Source organism: Saccostrea cucullata, unplaced genomic scaffold (assembly GCF_032062105.1).
Source record: "Saccostrea cucullata isolate Sc308-1 unplaced genomic scaffold, CSIRO_AGI_Scuc_v1 ctg2324, whole genome shotgun sequence".
Classification (NCBI taxonomy): Eukaryota; Metazoa; Mollusca; class Bivalvia; order Ostreida; family Ostreidae; genus Saccostrea; species Saccostrea cuccullata.
The window spans coordinates 121,481-143,990 of record NW_026918989.1 but is presented as its reverse complement, the minus strand read 5'-3'; the positions used below and the strand labels follow the sequence as shown (position 1 = coordinate 143,990).

Genomic DNA, 22,510 nt, shown 5'->3' with positions numbered 1-22,510 from the left:
AACGAACCGTTCCGTTCTCAAAGCGTACCGTTCCGTGCACAAAGCGTACCGAACCGTACCGTTCAAGTGGTGTAGTAGCACGGTTTAGGGTCTGTAGGTGTTATATTTTCTACCAAACCTGTGTCAGTTAACAGTATTGCAGTGTCTTCAACCGAGGCTAAAATATATGGCGATACATTCATGGTCACAATTCCTGGAATTAATCAGTATCTCAGCACATACACCAATTTCGTGCCTGGTGGATATAATTTTAGTTTCGCTACTTTTATGATAAAAAACGATTCTCTTAGGAGTCTTCAAATCAATGGAACAAATATCAACGTAGAGAGCTGTCTTTTTAGCTCCTCTGTTTCAGTTGGAATATATCTTTACAGCGTGTGTACAGTGAGTGTTCCAAGTGGAGTTATTAATACACAGACATCCGATGGGTCTCGGTTTGGTTTTATCGTTACTGGTCAACGCAAACACGACGGCCATGCCTACACTGGAAATGCACTACTAACCTCTAACTGTGAGCCTTTACAACCTAATTCAAAATTACCGAATAAATGAATAAAGAACGAAAGCAGTGAAGAAGACCGCAGTTTAAAATATATGATCGCGGTATGTCAATGCACTGGCATAGAAATTCATGAGACTTATTGAAAAAAAGAATTTCAACATAGGAGAGTCTTTTGATAAAAGAGCAACTTACACTTATAATATCAGACAACATGGACAACCGATTATTTATAACTCTGTGTAACATACGAGTATTGTTCGGAAAGTCCATTGACCTTTTAAAACATCGCTGTACTATCCTCGAAAACATTAACGAGACTCTTAAAAAATACGCTACTTAAAAATTTTGTAGAATGACCAACCGCCAACACGCTCATTCCATTTGAAATGTATTTTGTTAACATTTGTTCCAGTAGCATAATTTTATTTTTCAATCTTATGCCTTCACATAGTCAACAACTTTGAAGAGCCTTATCTCTAACCCATGCCCTTAACAACTTCTGAAAAAGTTCGATAATTTTTTTTTATATATCCTGTTTCAAATTTAGTATCCTAATCTGTCAAAGGGTCTCAATCATCCATACGAGGGGTGATCAAAAAGTTCGCAAACTATCTCTATATCTACAAAACCACAATTCAGATTAGAATGAAATTCGGTACACACATAACCATACACAAGGTCTATAAATAGCATATGCTGAATAAAGTTTCTCTACTTGTTTGTGACGTTACAATGTGAAAATGACGTCACTATTTAGGTCACTTGTGACGAAAAATGGTTGTCCCAGTCGAACTCGTTCAACAAACGACTGTACAATTTATTGTAATATCTTAGAAATCCCTCTACAGTATCATATAATAATTGTAGACAGTTTATTGAGATAAATGAGTTCCTATAAATTCAATTAATAATTGGATTAATCGTTTTAGTGAAGGAAGGCTGATGGTTAAAAATGATACTTGTCATCCTGCCCAGTGAAAGCAAGTTTGAAAAGGTATGTATTTTTAATTAAGCAATGTGCAATCAAAGACCTCAAATTATCACTTTGAAAAATAGTTGAATATTTGAACAATGATATAAGTATTAAATACCTAAGATGTCGTTTACTTTAGATTTGAAACATATTAGATATGATAAAAAGGATGCACCAATTCTCTATCCACCTTGAATAAAGGTCTCTCCTGAGACAGAAGATTTGTGTTTTAATGGTCGCCATGCTTATTTTTGGAAAGGATGTTATTATCCACCCATTCTGTTGCCGAGATATGACCATTTCTGACAAATTAACTGTTCTTGTCATAAAAATTAACTCACATGGAAAGAAATATAAAACTCGGAAAAATCTTTTAACTTTTGTGACAGAACGCTACAGAGGGGGTCACGTGACCGCCAATATCACGTGATTCGCGCATGCGCAGAACGGTGGTTGATGTGCATTAAAATCGGGGAGGACTAATTTAAAATATAATCAACATTAACAAATATTGTTTCCTGTATGGAAGTTATTCAATTAGTTTGCCATATTTTGATCACCCCTCGTATACTGCCTGTAGAATTAACACACATACTTAAGAACTGCTTTTAACATATTTTCTGCTTCTTACAACTCTGTGAGATCTTATTTCTGTATTTTTTGTACAACACAAAATTGTATTCACTGTTACATCATGGCATTTTGCTACGTCGACTTGTTTTGCCCTTTTTTATTTAATGAAGACTGCATCTGTCCCTCCTCTAAATGTGATTATTTTTTCCCCAACAAAACAAAATTTTAAATCATAATTGGAAAATGAAACGATGTAATTCTTAACTTTATAGTGTATATATAATTATTTTTGGTTTTGTGCTGTTTTACATAGGATATGACAACAGACATTATTTATGTATTGATTTCAAGTTACTAATTTTGACCTGCTCCGCGTTCTGATGTTAGCCTTTTTATACTCTGAAAATTTTGAAACAAATCTTGGTATTTGTACAGTAATGATACACGTCATCAAATCTAATGTTAAACATTTCTTTTGCAAAATTTGGATATAATATATGATTTTTAGTTGAACAGTTGTGCAGGTAGTCCACGAACTTTCCTAAACATCCCTTGTATAATACATGTATGTAATATAGATGTATATATTAGTTTTTTTAATTATGTTAAACATTAAATATGTTTGTATTTAGTGATTTAATAATCAACTTTGTAAGTCATGTATTATGTTAGTTTTTCTTTTTGAAAATCTTTTTTTTAATCGTTTATTTGTTTTTGTTTCTCATGCGTTTATTTTAATGTTGTAAGTTGCCTCACTATTTTACTTCGTTTTACATGTTTTAAAGTATGAATACGTGTTAGGTCTCTGTAAACCATTCATATCATTAAAGATTATAATGATTTGTTCCAACTTCTAATTCTTTTCTATATATCTTTGATAATTGTCTTTTTAGAATCAATGCTTTATTCATAAGCTCTCTCTTTTCTTTCTTATGCAATGAATAAAAACAAACATGTATGATTACTTACTTTAAAAAAATATTTGAATTAACTAAACATATTAAATCATTAATGCATAAATCAAAAGGGCCATGCACTTTATCAAATTGAAAACATAAAAAGAGATGAACCACAATTACTTTCATATATACATAAAGTGTATCAATCATTTACCCCCAAATGAATGACAATATTTTAAAAGTTTAGTCCGAAATCTGGTTTGTTCCTGCTCCAGAAAAGTTGACATCATATGTCTTGCTCTTTCATAGCGTACATTTATGTCTAAACAGGTAAATACAGGTAATAAAAATGATTTAGTTTTGAAATATTCATTTAATAAGTCAAAGAATCAACAATCTTTTGTAAAATTAATTCGTTGAATTTTTTATTCATTTGAACGAAATGCGTGTTGTTCGTTCCACCGAGCCTGCATGTCTTTGTGAACAGTATTGCAATGTCTTCAACAGAGGGTAACGCATATGAGGATACATGTATATGAGGATACATTCATGGTCACAATCCCGGGACTAAATCAGTACCTCAGTGCATACAGCATTTTTCTGCATGAGGAATATAACTTTAGCATCGCTTCTTTTTTTTAATACGAAACAAATCTTTAAGAAAGATTTAGATTATACATGCTGTAGTCTTTTTTTATTTTTCCAGTTCGGACTTAAATTGCCATGTACAGTATTTGCACAGAAAGTGTTCAAAGCGGTTCAATTGATGGAAAAATCTCAATTGACTCTCAATTTGGTTTGGTTTTCTCGTTAATGGTCAATGCAAAGATGACGGTCATGAGTACAAAAAATGCTGTGTTAGCGACAAGATGTGGAACTTAAGGATTTAAAATGGGGAATAGTTAATCAAAATCATGTATAAGTTCGTGTTAAGTTTATTTTGTCGTTAAAGTAAACATTCCTAAAAAACGTAAGTCCTTATATATCATATGGCTCTTTCTTTTAAAAGAAATTTAACATAGTTTAAACCTGTTTTTATTTACTGTTCACACTTGCTTTCGTCGTCACATGATACTTTTATACAATAATTGTACAAATGTGTAAATATTAAAATATGATACACACCTGTAATTCATTACTTTTAAGAACATACATGTATCACTTACAGACTTACGGACTTCTTTTTTATTGCAAAGGTCTTGAAAAGGGGTTTTAAGTGATGTTTAAGAACTAGTTGTAATAGTTATAATAAAATATGTAAGCTAGTCCCTTGAATTATTTCTAACTATTTCTTCATTAGTGTTGTAAAGCTGTGCATAGAATGTAACTCATTATCAATAAAATAATTCATCGTGCATATAAATAATTTTAAAAAGTGATCAATCGCGGATTTATTTTTATCAGAAAATCCGACATTGTCTGATGTTTTGACACCCAAGCAGAGGATAAGGTATGTGAAATTTGGACTTCTATCAGTTTGAATTTTATAGTCTACAGCTTTGAATATTATTGAACATACTTTGGGATTTTTTTTCTAATACTTACATTTAAAATTACTTTGTTTTCCCTCAAATATGCAATAGATTTCCTGTTTACCATGTTCTCAGGGCCATATGTTTCAAAGAGTATAAACAGAAAGGCATTTTTAACCTTAACTCAAGTTTTTATTTCGGTTTCAATCCTTTTTCTTAATTGGATTCTCATTTACAGTTTATAACCCATAAAATATGAATAATTATTCCCGTGCAGGTAAACATTCTTCCTTGATACATTTTTTGTGAGACCTTGTTTCCGGTCTTTAGTGCAACTATCATATGTCCACAAGTAGTGATCCAGCTACTAGCCTGATTTTCAATTGTTGCACAAGAATATCCATTGCATCGATATATCCAGAAAAACTGATATTTTCCAAATATATCACAATGGCAGTTAATAGACTTAGACTATTTTTCTAAAGTTTTGTCCATGCTAAATCAATCAATCAAGTAAAAAATCATTCTTTTGTTTACCATTCACAAGGTGTGTTGAACATTTTGGTTCCAAATCCATTTCACGACAAGCTGTTTTGCAGTTCCTTACATGGTTTAGAAATTCCTTTGAATTAAGCGAACACTTACATGTAGTAATGAAAGCGAGCTATGCTAAAACTACAAGGAATGCAGCCTTAATCTTTAATGTGGTAAATGTTAATTTAAAAAAAAATACAGTTTTTTACACATTATATATGTAAACATATCATAATTCTTGTGTAAATGATATTTGAAGGAAGAGAGAAAACAAAATGATTTGCAGTATCAGTATTAGAATAAAAGTATTCAATAGCACTTAGTACATAAACTTTTAAAATCCCGGAAAAGGTACTTTGTGATTTGTTTTCTTCTCCATATATATATATTGAAAATCAGCTATCATTAAAACGATAATTGATATACCTGAAACTTGAAACAATATAGGTAAATTTAGAACTATTGCACACAATGTACTTATAAAAAATAATTGTTCACACATTATATTCAAGAAACACATTTATAATTTTTGTCCCTATTCCTTTTAATTTGATTGTATGTATTTTTACTGTTTGTCATTAATTGTAATTGTTTGAATAAATGACCATTCTTATTCCTTTGCTTTTTGTTACTGTTATATTTTTGGGGAGATTGCCAAACAACATAAAACATCTTTAAATTGATGTGAGATATTTCAATCTGCTTGTTTTCATTGTTATAAGATGGCGACCTTGGATACAAAGGATATGCACTGTTAACAACAAGCTGTTGAACGCTATGATAGACAAAAGGAAAATGTGGATCGAAAAAAAAATAACAAGGTACATCTTCGAAAAGTTAGAATTATACTAGTGTACACTGTAGAGAGAGAGAACTATACATGCAATAAGATAATGCAAAAGCTATGTTCAATATAGTGGACAAATACAAAAACATGTATGTAGCGTCATGTCTCCTTTACTCAGATCTTCAAAACTACTATGTAGTATTATTTTATAATTCATCATATACATTGTTTCTTTCTGGTTTTCTTTTCATTGTTTCTCTTTCTTCTTCAGACAAATTTTACGTAAGACAAATAAAATTTTTTAAAGCATAAGTTGTTTTTTCTGAGAATAAATAGTTAAATAGAAAAAAAATGGTTTATTATATGTTCTGAAGCAAGTTCGACTCCTCAGATCTTTAATAGTGACAAAAAAATTGTATACATAAAGAGGTGTGGTTCTTCACCAAAACATGACCTTGGACTACCCCCCCCCCTCCTTTACCAGAAAAGATGGACCTCTGCTATAACTTTAATAAATCAAATTAAGTTATTTGTACAAAAGGTTTTTTAAGTCTTATAATGTTTTTTATTTGTTTTGTACTAAACTCTGTGTTTTTTAATACGAGCTGATAAAAAAATGTCCGGGTACTGTTATTTTTTTCAATTTGCTCTTAAACTATAATAAAGTAGATATTGTATGACAGATATCTAATTCATTTCTCTTGAGAATTCTGCAGAATATTTTAATCTATAAACATTTGCACGATTCAGTGTAATGGTTGAATTAAACATTTGTTGGTTTATCACTAATTATGCAGGGACAGTAACAAATAATTAATGGATGGAACATGAATTTCTACATAAATGTATGATAATTAAGCTCACTTTTTTCGTTTCAAACTAAATAATTTAAATGCTCGTGATATTTTGTATCGTAAAATCCCCATTGTTTAAAAATGGATCATAAATACATCCAATCTTTCGCTTGGCAAATAATACTGTTTTTGTTTTATTAAACAATATCGGGGACAATTACCACAGATGGTGAATAAATCGTCACATTTCGACTTCATTTGTTTATTAAAGCCCGTTTATCATGCATGTAGTTATACATGAGAGGAGAAACGTGATGAAAATAGCAAGTGAATATTAATAGAAGAAAGATCTTAGACTTTAATATTTCATTGGCTTTACCAAATCATACAATCAGTTTTTCACAATTGTTTTAACTGCACAGGAAATTGATAATATCAACAATAGTGTTATGAATCATTTCACTTAGAAAAAATATTCAGCGTTCAATTCTTTTCAGAAACGTTAAAGTTTAAGTACGGCTCCGTGTAAAATTCATGCATATAACACAGAAAAGGCACCACATCGATAATCATTAAAATTAATCAAAATTGGGTTTAATATATTCATTTGGGTCAATAATGAATAATAAAAGACGATTTTGTTATAATTCTTCTTTTTTCATAGCTCCAGGGATAAAGTACTTGAGATGTAATTTTGTATAGATTGTGTGCAAATAATGCCTATTTCAGAAAAGAATATCTTTAAAACCCCAGAAGATGTACAAAATCTTAATACATAATTAAATTGAAAATGGAACGTTTAATAAAATTTACTGTAATATTTTTGTGCAAACGAAGGATTGAAAAGATACAGGGTATTTAAACTAGAGAATTTGTTACGATTCTTCGAATGATAGTAATAAAAAATGGCAGCCTCCATGGCAAGTTGTACGCTGCTTAGTTATTTTGATGGATCGTGTGAGGTTTATTGCAAATATTTGTATGAAGTGACATTAATTGGTTGAAAGGATTCTACAAAACAGATTATGCATAGTTTTTGGGTTAAATTATAGCAAGCCATGCGTCGTGTTGATCACTATACATGGTACCGTCACTTTACCGGTAACGAATATTTGCCAGTATGGAATATTTTTTTTATTTAAATGTCCTAGAAAAACATAGAAACGGGGTTGAAAAATCTCCCTAGGTAAATGCAATAAAAGGATGAATATTGTACCCCTGTGTTGTGTTTTTGTAATATCTGCTGATTATTTCCCACAGTATTTACAATTTGAAACGATGACCTAGATTTTAACGGGAGGTACTAAAGACCTGACTTACTAAAGATCTGACTGACCTGACCAACATAAAATTCGTTAAAAGTCATATTTTAAGATCAATAATCATAATTTCATTATAGATTTTCGAAAATGATCGTAAAATTAAATATTTTTATTATTTTATTTGCTATAGAATATATTGTCTATGAAAGTACCATGGCCTTTTAGTTTAGCTGTTGGGTTTTTAGAAATTTTTGAGAGATAAAATCCTCACAAAAAATTGGATTTTTACAATTTTTGTCAAAATGGATTATCTCCTCTTTTCAGCTTGAAATTAAAAACTATTACTGGACGTGGTAATATTTAGATTAACTATGAAAAATAAATAATACACTTGTGTTTGAATTTGGAAATTTAAAAAAAAAGGTTATGAAATGCTATTTATTTTTTACATGCTAAGGTATTGGCATATATTGGACTGTGACAAAAATGGTGATATTACCAATTTTTTTGTACAAAATTCATCAGTTTTTTGGGAAATTAATAATCATTTGCTCAAAAATATTTTTATTATTTTATTTACTATAGAATATATTGTTTATGAAACTACCATGGCCTTTTAGTTTAGCTGTTGGGATTTTAGAAATTTTTTGAGAGATAACAAATCCTCAAAAATGGATATTTTACAGTTTTTGCCAAAATGGTTTATCTCCCCTTTTTGTCCCCCGCTTGAAAAGTGGGGGATATTAATTTGGGTTTGTCCGTCCGTCCGTCTGTCCGTCCGTCCGTCCGTCCGTCCGTCCGTCTTTCTGTCTGTCTGTAACGCTTTCGTTTCCACACGATATCTCGAGAACCCTTTGAGCTTTTGCAATGAAATTTAGCATAGCAACTCCCTATGGACTAAAGAAGACCCCAATTGATTTTGAGGTCAAAAGATCAAAGGTCAAGGTCATAAATAAGCAAATTCTTTCTGTTAAAACACTTTCGTTTCCACACGATATCTCGAGAACCATTTGAGCTATCGCAATGAAATTTTACATAACAACTCCCTGTGGCCTAAAGAAGACCCCTATTGATTTTGAGGTCAAAAGGTCAAGGTTCAAGGTCGTAAATTTATACATTCTGTCTGTGTGTAACACTATCATTTCCGGGCGATATTTCAAGAAGATTTTGAGCTTATGCAATGTAATTTTATTCCAAAACTCCCTAGGACGTCTCTCGCCCCTCTCAAAGTGCCCCGCCCCGTTTGTTTTATTAGTATTTATAGTATTACATGTCGCTATTTTTAGCACAGGGGCATGAGGAGAGTTATTGCGTATAAAACATGTTCTCGGCGGACTTTATGTTCTTATTACATCTATTAGAACTGTTTAATAAAGGCTAAATAAATCAAACACCATGCATTGTGTAAAATTTTGAGAATACCGAACATGAAAACATGAATATATACATGTATGTGACTTCAGTTCTGCATATACTTCACTCCGGTTAAAGCGCCTCCTTGGTCAAGTGGTTATGTCTCTCGCTTTAAGTGTGAGAGGTCCCGGGATCGAATCTCGGTCGAACCTTTCTTTTTTTTTTTTTAAATACTTTTTTTTTTACTAAATGATAGTATTCAGCATGTGAAATGAAAAATTTATGAGGTTATAAAATCATCATCATGATTACAGTGTGATAAATATTCCATATAAAAAAATCTTCTATACACATAATAAAGAATAAGCAATCAAATCTTTATATGCATATTGACATACATGTATTTTACTTCCTTCAGTATACATGTATACATTTAATAATTCTACAAATTCAGTCAGGGGGAGCCGACTTTTTCCCTAAGCGGGGGACACGAATTCTCTGAATTAGCTTGTTAGCTTTAAATTAGAACACATTTCTGGTAATAAAGATATTTTGACAAGTTATGAAAAGTAACAATCTACTACTTATGTTGTTTTTAAGAAGAAATAAACAGAAATGTGTTTCATTGTTTAGTTTTCTTTTCAGTTAATCTTCAATATTGATAGATTTGCCTGTTTTAGAGGAAATTTCAGCCATTTTTTGCCCCAAACAGTTTATCAGTTGCCATGGATACCAATGGCAGAATTTAAAAAAAAATATATTTTTTTTGAGCATCTTAGCATACTCTACCAACATGCAAAGTTTGAAAAAATTCTTTTAAAAAACCCATGTATTCCCTCTGCATGATTTTTACATGGAACCCTACTTAAGTAAAAAGGAATTTCCATATTTTTTAATGTATACAAAAAATGATACACCGGACATTGCCGGTAAATTTTTACCTCCTTTTTTCAAAATATTTCTGAATTTGATTCAGTTTATAATTGAACACGCTGGGAAATATATGGTACATGTACGTGTACATAAGATTTCACTGAATCCCAAGTGCTTTAAAGATTCTTTAGAATTCCCGCCTCTGCGAATTCCAAAAACTTTATTCCGACTTTTTTCTCGCAAATTTTCATATGTTATGCCCTGTTCACACGGAGAGTTTAATTCGAATTAAACGTACGTTTACTGCGAATTAGCTTCGCTTAGCGTTCACACGGAGAATTTAATGCGAATTAGTTTACTTCGCATTAGTTTACTGCGCATTAAATTACTTCGCATTAGCTCCGTGTGAACGCTAAGCGAAGCTAATTCGAATTAAATTTTGGGGCATGCGTAATGGCAAAATTAAGTCAAATGCGTCATGTCGGTGATCAGCTTTAAGTACTTGTGCTATTTTTGAGTGAAAAACTAAGAAAAAATTGTTAAGAGCCATTCTCTGTAATGATTTGAAATTTTATATAGGAGCTGTGGCACGCATAGTCTCAGAATTTCTCCAAACTCTCTATGATAAAAGTCATTGATACCCTAAACTGAGATCAGGCAAAAATTGGTTGCTATGTTTTATAGTTACCATGGCAACATGTCTTAAAAGTCGAAAAATGGCATTTTTTAACATGTTTAGAGCCCCATAGTTAACATTTGCGGCAAAGCAAACAATTGGCAATGACTGTTTCCAAAAGTTGAAGGTCAGATGTCTCAGATGCATGATAAACATGTTTGGTAAATCAACTATTACATACGTTACTATGGTAACAAAATATTCAAAAGTAAAAAAAAAAATTCATTGAATTTTATAAAGTCATACACGTAAAAATAAAAAGCAATTATAGGATGAAACGCGACCAAATAATAGAAAAAAGAGCCTTGAAACATATACCAAGAACAAAATATGATATTTTACTTTGGTTGGCAATGGTTACCAAGGTTTTTATACCACAGAGAGCCTTCAAAGTAACACTCTGTATGTTTAAATCTGATCCTATCTTTTAAAAAAAAGCACAGTTCCTCATAACTAATGATCAATTTTATAAGATGTTGGTGTGCTCCAAGTTTTCCCATTTGAAAAAATTCAGATTAGATTCTTTAAATAGAGCGTTGCTATGGAAATAAGCAGAAAATATATGCTTAAAAACCTGAAAAATATTTTCTTTCCTTGGATACGTACCCTTAAATGTAGATTCCCAAAACTTTTATGATTGATATTTATTAACAGATAACTTGACTTGTAATTTTGACTATCATCCAATCTCTAAGTGGATGCAAGAAGTTGGCACACAGGGTTTAATATTGATACAAAGTTCAAAAAATCGAACATTTTCCCTTCTTGGTAACCATAGCAACAGTGTTGTTTTATTCATCAAATTTTATCAATATATGATATTCAACTTCATTTCTAACAGATAAGTACTATTCAAGCTGAGTCCATTAATTTGTTTCTTGATTAAATGGCAATTTAATTCTTAATGCAGTGAAAAATAATACACTTTTAAGCACTGGTACGTTGTTTCCATGGTAACACTGCAAAGTAGCAATTATACCCAATTTTTCTTATGGTTTTGGTGTTGCAAGGTCCTAAGGGTGCATTATTTGCCAGTCTTGAATTTTCTTGTTTTTCCCCAAGACAGTAGCATTAACCCATTCTTAGTTACTGGTTTTGCATGGTTACACTGTGTTACCATGGCAACCATAAAAGTTATTTATAGAATAATATTGCTTATACTTATATACTTAAGGTCAAACATTTTCATTGTTTTTCTTAAGTCGTTGATTGAGTTTGAGCATGTAACACCTACCATTAGTGAATTCGGAGTGTTTTTCAGCATATTTCAGCATTTTAAATGTATTCCAAATGTACCCTTGGTTACCCCTTACTTAGAGATATATTCTAAACAGTTTCTTTACAGTATAAGTAACATCAAGGTGTCATGTTTTTGTGAGAATGGTTTGTTTGCTTTTTCTAGTTTTTATTAAGCCACAGTCAAGATTTAAAGTGGCTGAAAATCTCGATTTTTCAAACTTTTCCGGCTGTTGCCATAGCAACCGAGACCCATAGCAACGAAATTCTGTTTGATATTTGTTTCCGGTGTCAAGTACTAAGCATGGGTGAAGTTTCATCAAAATCGGTGACCATGCGTGGCAACGAAGTTTAAGTGGTTACAGAGAATGGCTATTAATCACTAAAATATGTCTCCAGAAACTGTGACATTATGTCAAATGCATCTGCTTCTGCATAAGGTGACATGATTTGCAAATGACGTCATAATTTAGCCTTACTTACGCCTGACTGTCGAAGTAAAATTTTAATTCGCATTAGTTTACTTCGCATTAGCTGTCGTGTGAACGCAATTTAATTCGCATTAGTTTGATTCACATTAGTTTACTTCGCATTAATTTACTGCGAATTAAACTTGTCGTGTGAACAGGGCATTAATATCGATATAACTATATTTTTTTCATATCGACAATACAATATTGATGTTATTCAATATCGTGCTTTGATCAGTATCTGAAAATTATATTATTCCAGTCGATAAAATCTACTAAACAAAAGAAGTTGCATTTAATCATGTAAAACATCTTAATGCAACTCAAGATATGTGTATAAAATAAAGAGTTATAACACATTTTTTATGTTGATAAGACGATAAAATATAAGGCTATATGCAAAGTTATAACACAACAAGTGTAGATCCAATTACTGCACTGCACTGGATAGACAAGCATATTATATATTTAAAAACTCGTGTTAGTTCTAGAAAAAAGCATGTCCACGTTAACAACAAACTCTAGATCCGCGCATGAATTACGTCAAGTAAAAATAAACAAGATGTGTTTGTGAAACACTGGTACCCGTGCATGGCAGCTTAATAGACAATCCGTGTCACACTAATGTTCGAAACGCGCATGCTTATTTATCAAAATAAAACATTTCGTCCTGTATAGCGTTTATTTAAATATGGCGGGCAAAACAGCATATTCTCTCTCTTTCGGAGTGGGTGTGTAAAGAAACTCAAAAAGCAAAAACCGACACTTGTATCTTAAATCTACAGATTAAATAAACAGTTATGGGGACAGCAGTTACCCTGTCATAAGCATTATTAGTGATGGGATACTTAGAAGATTAATTATATGAAGAAACACAAGGACCTCTTTGCAATAGATGAACTTTGTAAACTATATTAGATATAATAAAACTTACAATAAAATAAGCTTTAAAAACTGTTGTCCATTCATTTTGTATGAAAGGTCTTTAACGAGCAAACAGTATGCGTTATGAAAGTGGTAACTTACAATGGAATCTTTCAAAAATGAAGAAATTCAAGATATATACATATACATTGCATAATTATTTTCATTAGAAAAGATAAAAGTGATCTGAATATCCCTTATAATGCTATAAATGTTAAATAAATACGAAATTCAATTGCAATGTATCAGATTTCATAACTCATATTAAGGACCTCCCTTCATTTCCATCTAAAAAGAAAATCGATATTTCAGTGATAAATGAATACCAAATAAGTCATAAGTAGCCAATGACTTTTTCGTAATAGATAAACGCTCTGGTATTTACACTTTGGCGCTTATGCATCACTTTGCAATTTCTACGTCGAACGTGGTGTCCTAAGGACAGAGCAGAGTATGAGTAAGCTTTGTGCTGTCTGTTTGATCGTCGTCACCTTTACGGTCGCTCATGGTACCTTAAATACAAGGAAAATCACTGCAAAAACCGAATTTGATAATAAAAAATACAATAATGACCATTTACGACAATACGGCTCTCAATCGATGATCGAATGTGCCCTGAATTGTCAAAGAGAGACTTCGTGTACTTTTTTTGGTTATAATCCGAGTTTGAATAAGTGTCGTGTTCACAAGAGAACCTTTACATCCGGAACATTGGAGGAGACAGGATGGGAGTACTTTTTTCTTAACCGTAAGCAACTGCTTTCTCTCACAAATTATGAAATAAAATTACTTATTAAACTTTCTCTCACTAATTATGAAATATAAGTATTTGTTAAACTTAAAGCGGTTTTGATTAATTGCATTTGAAGCAGGTTCAAAAGGGTCACATATCTATTATAAAATTTTATTTTACGGAGTAACTCAAAATTCCTAAATCCTATCTCTGTAACTGATTAACTCTGAGGCTTTCAATAAATATTCTTAATTAAACTCACATTTACAAAATCATAAATAAATTTATACTTAAGAAGCCGACGTCCAACAAAGAAAAGGTCACAAAAAATGCTATTTTAAATAATTCTCAAAATCTAAAATGTTTATATGCCATTTTTCTTGAGATGTTTGAAAATTATATATTAATACGTGTAACAGTTACAAAAACACATGTTTTATTTTGGCTGAACAGCCAGATTTTATAAAATTTCTATTAAAATTTTATTTTGAACATGTATAAGCTCATTTTAGGGATATGCTTTTATCATTATTCTTTGCAACATTTGGGCGGGGGAGTAAAATATCAAAAAAACGATCGATGCAGTTTTAACATCAATTGAAATAGGCATCAAGTCAATTTGCATTAAAAATACTTACGATTATGATTCATGCAGGGAATGAAAATTTCTTTGTCTGTGCGTTCGTATAAAATGACTTATAAACCTAAAGGGCAGTACAGAGGGGATTTTTTTCATTAATGATATATAATACTACATGTATGTATATTCAATGTCTCAAAGAAACCCTTAACAAAAAGTGCTTTTTGAACTTGGAGAAAAAATATATCATATTAAGGTATAGATATTGAGACTATTTAATTCATTTTCAGCAAAGGGTACCTGGCTTATTTCTACAGGTCAAATGTTCAGAGACAATGGACTACATGTATGCTTGAACAGAAACATTGTTGTTTACCAACATTGGGAAAATTGATGAAAATAAGGATTTCAATTACTTATTCTAGGTCTAAAATATCGTGAACATATTTTTGTCCATTACAGATTGTGAAATATTAAACTGTGAATACTCATTTTTTTTATCTCACTTATAAGGACAGATAATTCTAACAGCATAAAACTACCCTAAAATTAGAACTCTTTAGTGTGCAGTGTTTAGAGCTTCCTTAACGAGGCCGAGTCTAATTATTTCTATCCTAGGGATTTCGATAAATTTTTGTTGATTAATTTTTAATGTTATATTTATTGTTATAAGGTTTAAAAATCCAATGTGTACCACCACGATTTCTTTAGGGGTCATCTCAAAAGTTGTAAAAATTTACTATTGGACCATATCGGAATTTGTTGGAAAAGCGCAAAATTATAACATGTTTAGATATTTTTTTTTTGGGGGGGGGGCATTTCTGCCCTAGAGATTTCTTCTTCAGTCAAGTAGATGAAAATTGCTGTAAAAAGTCACCAAACTGTGAAATTTCAAAACTTTGTCCATCTAGATTGTTCTGTGTTTTAATTACAAAGTTTATTTATCTATCGTTATTATCGAGGCCCAATACCTCTGAATTTCCATATTGTGGTACATGTTTAAATACATATTGGTGCAAATGAATTGTCGACGCAGATATTTTTTGGTTAAAAATAGCAATATTTAGAATGTTGCTATGTTTCTTCTGATGTTCTGTCATTAGTTTTTAGTAAAAAAAAAAATCAATGGACGTCAACGAACATAAGCGAATCATATGCCATTCTTCAGTGCCAGGTATTGCTTACAAAATCGGAAAACAATGATGTCGTCAGAGCCATTTCAACATGGTTTTCCAATGTTTGTTGTAAAATCACATTTTTATACCAGGCGTTTCAGATAATGTTAATTTTATGAATATCAAATTCACAATATATGGAAAGTTGCACTGTCGCATTTATGAATGTGTGAAAATAAAAGGCTGCGCAAAAGACATGCGCACTCGATTAAGACTCGGCCTCGTTAAATACAGATTGACATTGTAACAAACACTTAATGAGTTGCATTATAGTAACAAAAATTATTTCGATAGAAAATGTCAATCGTGATTTTTTACTTCATTTTTAGGCCTCCCTGTAGATTGTAAAGACCTGCATGACAACGGTAACACTGATACAGGGGTGTACAAAATTTATCCCTTTGAGGACAATTCCCTCCCGATCCTAGTGTACTGTGATATGAACATAATGGAAGGAGGATGGACGGTATCTTGATTATTTAAAAGTTATTCTTTATCATATGGTATATCCTGTTGTTTATCATGTTGTATATCATATTGTATATCATCATGTTCTATATCATAATGTTCTATATCATCATGTTGTAAATCATGTTGTATACGATGTTGTATATTATTTTGTATATGATGTTGTATATCATATCCTATCATGTTTTTATCATACTGTATATCATGTTATAAATCATTGTATAGCATGTATGTCATGTTGTATATGAATCTGTATATCATGCTGTGTATTAGCTGGAATCATCGAATTTTAATGATTGGTGTAATACATGATATACATGTATCAGTAACGAACTAATCCCTTTTTCTGCATAATGATTACTGAATAATATGTATGTTAAACTTTTCAAGGCAATTCAGAAACGACAAGATGGATCCCTGAGCTTTGACCGAAATTGGACGGATTATAAGACCGGCTTTGGTTCACCGGAAAAGAACCTCTGAATTGGTAAGCACACTATCAGGTGTTTGATCCGCAATTAGACAAATGACAATTGTAACGAAATTATAAATTTAACAGAATATCATTGATCTGATATTACGAAAACGTAATACGTATTCAACATTCTTTTATGTATTGATTGTAAATGAAATCTTAAAAAGAATGGAATAGAGATTTTAAAAAAATCTCTTTCCGGTGTCCAATATGAAAAAATGATTTTATTTTGCAGTACCATTATAAATGTATTTCGAATATACTTAAATACAGGAAATGACGTAATTCATCGGTTAACAAAGGGAAATAACTCCTCTCTCTATGTCTCCATCACACTAGTGAATGGCACTACACTGTACAAAACATACGATCAATTCGCTGTTTCCGATGAAGCACAGAAGTATCAACTATTCCTGGCGGGACCCGGCACAGGAACCTTAGGTACGTGAATAAAAGTGGAATATGTACCTCTACAAAGGAGAGAGAGAAAGAGAGAGAGAGAAAAAAAAGAGAGAGACAGAGACACAAAGAAGTGGAATATGTACCCCTAAAAGGAAAGAGAGACAGAGAGAGACAGAGAAACAAACAGTGGAATATGTATCCCCAAAAAGGAGAGAGAGACAGAGACACAAATAAATGAGAGGGAGACAGAGAGAAAAAGAGACAGAGAGAGAGAGAGAGAGAGAGAAAAAAGAGACAGAGAGAGAGAGCGAGACAGAGAGAAAAAAGAGACAGAGAGAAAAAGAGAGAGAAAGAAAAGAGACACAGTGAGAAAGACTGAGAGATAAAAGAGACAAAGAGAGAAAAGAGACAGAGAGAGACAGAGAGAGAGAAAAGACACAGAGAGAGAGACAGATAGAAAAAGGGAGAAAAGAGAGAGAGAGAGAGAGAGAAAAGAGAAAAAGAGAGAGATAAAAGAGAGAGAGAGATTTATGTAAAGGTAAGAGTATCTATTGATCAGAATAAGTTGATGAGTGTTTAGTACATGTAGCAATGTATATGATATTTTACGATTCGTGATGGTCTCTCCCTACCTCGCAAACAACGAAAAACCCACAAAAATTAGTGATTTTAAAATAGTTTACTTTTATTTTTTAGGTGACAGTATGTTGGACTACTCATGGAATTCTCGCTCTATGCTGTCTGGGATGTACTTTACCACCTTTGACAGGGACAACGACAGACGGGACCGACGTAACTGTGCCACTTACGGTAACTTCAGAGGGGGGTGGTGGTTTAACGAATGTGCACGTGCCTTCCTTAACGGTCAATGGTCCCTAGGAAAGTGGGCGCCTTGGAATTTCCAAATAACCAATGGTACATATGTGACGAGAACAATGATGCTGATTAAACGCCACTAGGTAAACAAATCTAATATCCAGGATTTACTTTTAGGTTTTTTCTATATAGATTATAAGAAAATTTGGATAAACTATGGAAAGCACGTTGTTAGTATTAATTTTTTCTTTCAATTCTTTTTTCAACAGACAATTATTCAAAGGATTAGATCACGGATTGGCAGCAACCTATCAATATGACAAAAGACACTTTGTAGTCTTTGTTAATGTCGATCAAGGAATTCCATTCAATCTTTTATTGACACAATACTTTTATATCAAGTGAGGAAACATAAATAATAATGTATTTGTAGGACTCCTGTTGTTGAACTTTTTTTCCTTATGCATTAAATTGTTGATTATCATTTTCTATAACGAATGTACATAGTAAAACCAGTTCAGTGTCTGCGTGTTCTAATAAATAGGAAATTAGAAATAGTATTTTTTTGCAAAACCCTACACATGAAAATGCTTGAAATGATGATTAAATTAAAGTCCCTTATTTTGAAACACAAACAAAACTGAAGTGCCGAGTTAAGGACAAACTTTGCAGCTCTCTAATGGCAAGTTGTGGAGTCTCAATATGAGTAAAAAATTCTTGAAAAGGACTTTAAACAGCAAACAAACAAAGGAAACTGATTCATTTGATACCCGTGCAATCCCTTTTACTATGAATTTACACGTTCAAGTCGTTTACCCTTTTCTACTTATTTTCATGCTTTATGCACAGTACAATCCGACATAATGTTTATCACCCCTACTAATATTATTGTGATTTCAAGACACGTGGTTTAGGTTGATCTATTCAAAGCTGTTATAGGGTAGAACCGGTTTTATAAATAAAACTGGCAGTAAACATGATATTGCTATAGCCTGTTTCTTTTGAAAAATGGTCCTGTAATAAATGTTTCCAGACCTTTCTGAAAGACTTTCATGATTTTCAACAGAAAATGGGTGGCTAAAGGAGAAGGTGTTAACATAACAATATATGTTATACTTTTCGGCGAAAATTAGAGCTAACTAGTGACCGATTCGCTGGTAAAAAAAAAATGTGTATATTATCATCTACACTGACAAACCTTTGTTTGCCTTACATGGCTATTGTTATAAATGCGCACAGAGGATCTTACCACGAGCAACTGACCAATCGTTGAATGAATAGCTACGTTAACCCAAATTGTTTACATTTTACTTCGAACATGTAGTTCATGTCAATCTAGGATCATGTCAATAGACTGCAAAATAAAAACAATGTTCTTACGAACAAAATACAAAGATAAGAAACTATGAAAGATATTACGGGCGTTTTTAATTTTTTTTTAAAAGGAAAAAAATTTTTAATAAAATTTAGTTTTTGTCTAGTTCAGAACACCCGCGCTTCAAGGGTAAGGAAAATGAGCAGCACCTCTTATGCATTTTAAATGGACAAAACTTTGTTTACGTTTGTGATCACGTGTTCGGCCAAGGAATCCACCTGGCAATTATATTCACCGATAGTACAACAAAGGAATTAATACAGACGCAATTCGCTTTTGCAGTATGACATTCAGAAACCTAGATTTCCACCGTTTATTTAACAAATAATTTGTTGTTCAAGCGTAAAATTCCTGTAGTATTCGTAGTAACCCATAATGCAATACTCATTCAGTTGATTGGTCAGTTAAAATCATACTGGTGCCTCATATGCTAATCTGACGCCAAAAAATATAGTCCCGGTTCCCATGCAAAAATATTTGTCCAAAAAGAAATTTTAATTCATGACTGCAGATAATTGTATTATAGAGAATACTTATTTAAGTTTGAATGAATATAAGAGAGATCGATTGATTGAAGTACATTTCTACAGACATTATCAGGTGATTCTAGGGAGGTGAAAACTGAAACACAACATAATGGGGTTTATCCAATATGGATAAACCTGGTTATTTCGTGCAGCTTAATGTTTTACATGCAAAGATAGATAACTCTTAGTTTCTTAACATTGAACGTCATAAATCATCGGGCTCGGTGCTTAAAAAATTCTTGATATTTCTTGTATGCGCATGTCTTCTAGAATATTCCTTTTGAATCTGTAAATTGAACGAAGCAGACGCAAAGATTTTTTAAAAGAATTAATCGATCATCATCTGCTGATTTATTGTCAAATACAAGTAAATATGTTACGTGTATCAAGAGCTTCGAAGGCCAGAAGACCTTATTTCAGAAAAATCACCAGAAGTTCCGTATCCAGACCTAAAACATAGAGAAGGCCTAGCTGTAGAAACTCATGCAGTTCTGAACATGTTGTCGCCATTGTCGAGCAGGCACCTGACTCAGAGTCACTGTAACTTCCTTAGTTTACCTGTTACCTGCTAATCCAGCTCAACATAATCGAGGTACAGTTTAATTTGACCCAAATCCTTTTATTAATTATCATATTTTTAATTTTTACGAATTTCCATACAATGCAACATTCAAATGACGTCATATTTGTTATCAAGGGGAACCCTATGCATGTTTTTCACAAAATATGACACCTTTTTTCCACCATTGCTATTTGCCAAAACCAATATCCAGTGTTTTGTGCATTTCTGCACATTTGGGAATTTGCTCTAATGCACGTGTATCCGTCGTGGTTTAAACCAGAATTACAAACTTGCTTTAAAAAACCAAGACCCTGCATAAATAGTCTATAAACTATCCATCTAGGCTTCACATAGTAATAATTTGGGATTTCCATCGTTCGTTATGTTTTCTACGGTGATCTAGTAATGCCATTTTTATATAATTTTCAATGAAAATATCGGGGTTTGTTATTAAAAAAAAAAAAAATCGCCCCATTACATGTACATAAACATTTAGTTTCTTTAAATATACGCTAAATTATACATGTACATAGAATTAATTTTTTAATAATTTAATTAATCGAATAATTAAACGTTTAACAATATTTTGTTTTTCTAAACGACTCCCAAAATGATTAAATAAATAAATAAAAATAAGGTATTCTAGACTTATTGATTTGTAATTAATATTAATTTTATTTCTTGGGAATTTTAATTGTAGGACACGTCACACCATTTCCTAGTCTTGTATGGCAGGAATAATCTATAAAATTAATTCACTTCAATTTTATTTAGATCGTTCAATGGTTACGTGTGGTGTTTAGTAAACATTGGTCTTGCCCACATTGACCGGTTGACTGGCCTGAGGAGTAATGCAGGGATATCGCCTTCCTAGAAATTGTATCTGTTGTACTAAGGATTATGATCTGGGCTGAAAGTTTAAATTAAATTTAAAAAAAAAAACAAAAAAAAAAACAAAAAAAAAAAAAAACAACAACTTCATATTGACAATTTTTCTTTGGTTTATAGCAATTTAATCACAAATCATCCAAAAAAAAAGAATTATGGCATTAGTCGGGATGTTAGTTATGCAGATTTTTTAAGTTTAATGTACATTTAAAAGCAACATATACAAGGTATATTATAAAATAATGATAATAAATAAATTCCATATACTATTTCTCGGTTTATGTGGACCAGGTTTCATTGCAGTACCTTTTCCCTCCATGTACATGTACCTATTAAATTTTGCATCTAACTATTTAGGAGCCAGCTGTAGCCAGTCTCCTTCAAACTGGTGTATCTCAAAATACAGAAAGCAAAAGTCTTTTTTCAATTTCAGGCAACAGGTCTCATTTCAGCAGATCTGGTCCCCTCCTTTTGATCATATGATTAATTTTATAGCATATATATGTCAGAGTATTATGGCTTTTCTACCATCAAATGTTATTTATCAGGAATCAGTTTTGTCATCAACTTGCATGGTTGACAGAATCCAATCGATTCATTTATTATTAATAAGATATGGGTTGGTTACAAGAGATGTAACTAATGCGTCTCAGGATATATGAAAACTATTATATTACCTATGTTGGATAACATTGTCAGTGTTTTGCCAGATTTGTGTTCTGATTTTGAAGCTGCTTTATTTAAGTCTGCTTTTACATGATTCTGAAGCTGCTTTATTTAAGTTTGCTTTTACATGATTTTGAAGCGGCTTTATTTAAGTCTGCTTTTACATGAGCTTTCTTTGCATTACTAAAAGTGAGTAAAATAGTGGCTTTGGGTATCAAGCATATAATTGTCTCTTGTGATACCATTCAAGTTTTTTGTTACAACATTTTAGACTGGCCAAACTGGTTCGGGAACATGTTTGCATTTTGAAAAATATTACAATATGATTGTTTCAATCTTTGCAGAATTTTGCTGTATTATGTACAAATATTGATAGGGCGTCTCAATTTTCACATTTAAACTCAAAACCCTTATCCCAATATCAGTTTCCGTCCATCTTAAGGTATTCAATGTATAATGAAGGGATTTTCGACAATTTTAGATAAAGATAAAAGTGAAATGAACCAAAATTCGCT

The 22,510-nt window shown here is 31.8% G+C and overlaps 1 long non-coding RNA gene across 1 annotated transcript; it reads left to right on the top strand.

The window, feature by feature from the left end:
• Positions 1-13,942: 13,942 nt before the first annotated feature.
• On the top strand, positions 13,943-18,419 carry LOC134276637 (uncharacterized). The gene is made up of 6 exons (XR_009994088.1): positions 13,943-14,076; positions 16,146-16,282; positions 16,675-16,771; positions 17,033-17,200; positions 17,858-18,120; positions 18,247-18,419. It is a non-coding gene; the product is annotated as an uncharacterized LOC134276637 (long non-coding RNA).
• The last annotated feature ends 4,091 nt before the right edge of the window (positions 18,420-22,510 follow it).